This window comes from Tenebrio molitor, chromosome 8 (genome assembly GCF_963966145.1).
Source record: "Tenebrio molitor chromosome 8, icTenMoli1.1, whole genome shotgun sequence".
NCBI classification, from domain to species: Eukaryota; Metazoa; Arthropoda; class Insecta; order Coleoptera; family Tenebrionidae; genus Tenebrio; species Tenebrio molitor.
The window spans coordinates 7,343,527-7,348,657 of NC_091053.1; positions in this window are offsets into that span (position 1 = coordinate 7,343,527).

Below are 5,131 nucleotides of genomic sequence, written 5' to 3' on the forward strand. Positions count from 1 at the left end.
TGTGTTTCATATCCCATTACTACTCATATGTTTATGACGATCAATATGTCAGATCATACAGTCGCGGACAGAAAAAAGTAGGACAAAGTTTTTTCGCTAATGTAAGTCAATTTTAGCTAAATTTCTGAATAAGCCTTGTCCTACTTTTTCTGTCCGCGACTGTAGATACACCAATGAGATCTCATTGGTGGATTAATGTCCAATTTGGCAACTTTGGTGTTTACACTCCTTTGTTAAATCAGCCACGACGTAATCTATCTTATTTCTCACAATGTGGCTGGAAGCAAACTCCTACTCCTCATAATAAAGCCCTTCATCAATGTCTTATTGTTGTTTTCTTTTCACACATTACACGACCTCGTATATTCAATAGTAACATTCAGAATATATATGTCAAATTGAGGATAATATTCTCGAGTGCACAGAAGAGAGAATTATCGATAGCTTGACAAGCACGAGAGATAGTTTGGCAGATCAGAATTAATTTATTTATACGAAATTGCTGCCAAACGTGAATTTCAGCCTATGGCAGCCAAATGACAACAATTTTTGATAATTCAACTTTGATATCAAAATGTGATTGGATCAGTTTTTTGAGAGAAGCTGTCAGTACAATCGATTTTATACTTAGCCCCTTACTTTACTGATTTAACACTTTCAGAATGTCTAAAATCAGTTTTGCTAATCGTGTAGCTTCTGAGGAACATAATCCATTGTTTAAATTCCCCTAATGCATTGCCCATTTCACAAACTGTATTCAAAAGCGAAAAATCCAGTACAACTTAAACAGAACAACACAGAAACTAAATAACATTCTTGAATAGAGTAAGTTTCTGTAAATTCCTGATTAATTAGCTATTGGATAGCAAATGCAGAAGATAAACTCTACGTCTAGCTCTTTCCAAAAATATATTGGTCATTTATGTAAATAAAAATTTTATTTTGAACTCAAATCAAGGAGAGATCTTGCAAAATATTAACACTACATCACTATTTTGATATCTTTGTATACAGTTGCCACTTTCTACTGAATAAACAATTTAAATCCAGAAGGACAACTCCAACATTTAAAAAGAAACTGTTCGTAGAATTCGCTTTCACCAGAATCATTTTCTGCATCATTTTTCATTGCTCCTTCGTCTACATTTTTGAAGATTTCTTAACTTTCAGCTAGTTTCAACAAGCAATGGGTCACGTGATAGCCTCTGTTGATGTACTTTCAAAAATATCTTACTTCTTATATTTCCAGAGCAAATACTCTCTCTCTCGATATATTTCTGTATCTATCTAAGTAATTATTTGCTTAATAACATATACTATTTTTTCTTCAAACCTTCATTACAAATTATTTAAGACATGTTAAGAAACCAGGTAGGAATTTAAAATAATTTAGCTATATATAATAGTTTACTTTACAGCCGCTCATCAGCGGAGATAATAAGTTCACGGACGCCCTCAGCGGAGATAATAACTTCACGGACGCTTCTCAGCGGAAATAATAACTTCACGGACGCTGGTCAGCTCGTTAGATGCCATGACAATGAAGTGATACTTTAGAAGCAGTACTATCGCGGCCAAAATACTTTGGTCGTCACTTTTTGACACTTCAAATGTAAATCAAGTATTAATGTCACTATACATGACAATTTCAAATTATTCTTGTCAAAAATATGGTACCTTCAGTTTTTGATAAATATAAAATCGCCTTACTTGGTTGTCTAAACCGCGACCATGTTGATCTTTTGCTTTTCAACCCTGCCTCCGCAGCTGGGATTTACCCCACCCGTATAACACTGACAGATTAAAATAATTTTGACAACAGTAAAAAATAAGGTTAACCATCCTAAAGCTTTCTTTACAATTGAATATCATTTATGTCACATTGACGACCAATGTATTTTGGCCGCGATAGTACAATGTCATATTTTACGGACGTTTGAAGAAAAACATATTGGCGCTCTTTGCGACACAAAGGAAATGTCATTTTGTATCGATACTTCCAAAGATAGTTGATCTATTTTGGTACTTTACTTCTGCAATCGCACTAGATATCAAAAACAGAAAAGATTTCTTGATTCTTTGATCAATTGTTGTAAACTTATCAAGATTCCTTTGGCTGCAATTATAGCGAATCATCATCGTAAGCTTTGAACTTGAAACACGTTATCTTTAGATCTTGCAGACTGCCAATAGCAGTAACAATATTATAGAATTTTTATTTTATGAATAAATCGAATTATCTACCTATACTTTGCTTGTATGTACTGGGTGCCCCAAAATTCGCTGAACAACTTAGCAGTACCTTGTTAAATAGTCAGTAAAATATCAGGTAAAAATGTTCAAAAAAAATCAATCTTCTTTTTTGTCGAAGATATGGACCTATTTGTTACACTAAATGTGGCAACATTTAAAAACATTCAATGTATCCCAATAGTCTGCAAATATTTCATTTTTGTTGTATCCATGGAAATGAGAGAGAAAAATCAAAGCCATGTTGCCGTACGTTATTTGAGGTTAAACGGACATAAAATTACTATTTGGAAATGCTGGAAGTAATGAAAAAAAAAATTGCAAACCTGATCACAATCGTTCAGAATTATTATGCCACTGGCTAGTTTATTGTTGCAGACATAATAATTGAATATTATGTCATAATAAATTGCTAAATATTGTTTAACTTGATTAGTAAAAATGTATAATATTTATATGATATGTAAACTAAATTTTAAACAAATAAAAAACTTCTTCAAGTCCTGAGCTTTTGGCCACATTTCCCAAAACACTAGCAGCATTTCCTCTTTGGATAGCAATACTTATTCTTTGCTGGAAATAGCTAGGGGACTCGGAAACACCAGATTTTTCAAGCAGCAACTTGCTTATATCTTTAAAAAGCTCTTTAGCATCTGGGCTCCATGGGCCAAAGGTTTCTAATGAAAAGGCGACAAAATTATGATTTTCTTTAATTGTACAGTATTTGCCGTGTTTTAATTTTTCGGCTGAAAGAGCAGCGGAACCAGATTTTCTTGAACAACCATCTAAATGTGTTGCAGCCAAGGTATCAACACATGTTACATCCCAAACAAGTGTTCTACCACGTTTCCAAGGAATTAAAGTAATCCCATCTGGTCTTTTACCATCTTCACGAAGCAATCCGTAAGGTTCAATAATACAAGGAATGTTGACTGAAGAGAAGGTACGCTTTAAAATATCATTTAAGGCACTGTGGCGTGAAATTCTACCAGCACTTTTTAAACACGAAAGACCATGATGACCCCATTTATCCACCTGAGAGCCACAAATGCAAATGTGTGGATGACAGATTTCAGATCCAATTCTAAGAGCAACAGCTATTTGAAGTGTTTGACGGTCTAATAAAGTACCAAGGTTAGAAGATGGTAGAGCTTTTAACCAGGCTCCAGATTCCAATTCAGAAACAGCTAGTAGTCTTGCTTTATTGCGATGATCAGAAGAATACAAAATTTCATTAAACTTTTTATTGATAATTGGAGCATCCCAAAGTCTTTGCAAATTAGGTGAATCAGGTATCTCAATGCCGGGACAGAGAAGCTTCCAACAATCCAAAGCTTCTGACAAATATTTGATCTCAAATGTATTGTTTAAAGGAGAGAGTATACATCCGATGAGAGCAATTGAAGAATGTATTGAAGCAAGGAATGCTACTGAAGATAAATCAGTCACTGAACGGATACCTAGTCCACCAAAATCTAATGGAAGTGATGCTTGATTCCATGAGTTTGAAGATAATTTAATGTTCAAAATTTTTTCCAAGGTTGATTGAATTTTTTCATCAAAAGCTTTACAATAATTTTTGAATTTCCAAAAAGGACAGCAACGAAGAAAATAGTTTAGTTTCGGAATCCAAAGACAATGACGTAGCAGAAATAAAGCCATATGAGGTTTTATGTTTTCGATCTTTTTCACTTACAAGTCGAATTTTTCCAAAATTGTTGAGAAAAAATTAGGCATTGCATCTTCAAATAACGGTGAACCAAGTAAAGATAAATCTTCTGCAGAGGTCTTTCTAATATCTGGAGAAAGAGATTCAAATTTCTTCAAAATGTCGATTTTGCGTTCTTCAGAAACATGAGGAGAGAGGAATAATTCACATTTAGAGTAGTTCAATGATAATCCAATTTTTTCAAATTCAACTATAATAGTTTCCAGATCTTTTAAAACAGTTTCAGCTGAACCTCCTAAAGCGCCATCATCCAGATACCAAACATTAAGGTGTGACGAAAGTCTTTCAATGGTCGGATGAATTGATAAGCTAAATATAGCAGGACCAAGGGAGTCGCCTTGTTGACAACCAACTTGGGAATAAATTAAACTTCCATTGTAGATCAGATATGAAGGAGATGAGTAACATTGCCATAAATAAGGATAAATCAGGGGAATCTTGTTGTTAACCATTAACAGCAGGGAGTCACGTTCAACAGAATTAAAAGCATTTTTAACGTCAATCTTCAAAAAAACTTCGGCTGAATAGTTTGTTAAATATGATCTTACGGAATGCACAGCTGCTTCGCAACCACTTCTGGTACCGAAACCAAGTTGTTTTGGTAAGTAAAAGATAAATAGTCAAAATCTTTTTTAATAATTAAAATAAATGAGATCAAAGCTGCACCCATATCTTCAAATTTAAGAGGTATAGAATTTTTTAATTATTTTTCTCATTATTTTCTAACATGAGTTGACATTGCCCCAGTGAGTTGTTCCGCGAATTTTGGGGCACCCAGTATAGTATCTAGTTTTAGATTCGGTTTTTGTATTTGTGAGGACTTTTGGAAATTAAAAAAAAAGAATTAAACCTTAGTAACAGAAGAAAGATAGGTTTTTGAAATATCTCAACAGTGATCTTTAACAAGTGTTTTTCGTCTTTAATTAGAATCATAAAATGATATTATAATAACTATTATAATGATAAAATAGTTATTATTAAAGAAAAAATTATCGTTAGTCTAAAAATGAGAGGAAACAAAAATCAATTTAAGATAAGTGACCCACCGGATGATTTTTAATCAGTTTTGGCCAAGGCTGTGGATTAGAAGAACTTTATCAGAGCAAGTAAAATCTGAACTCTGGGTCAATTAGTGCGAATAAAAAAATAATA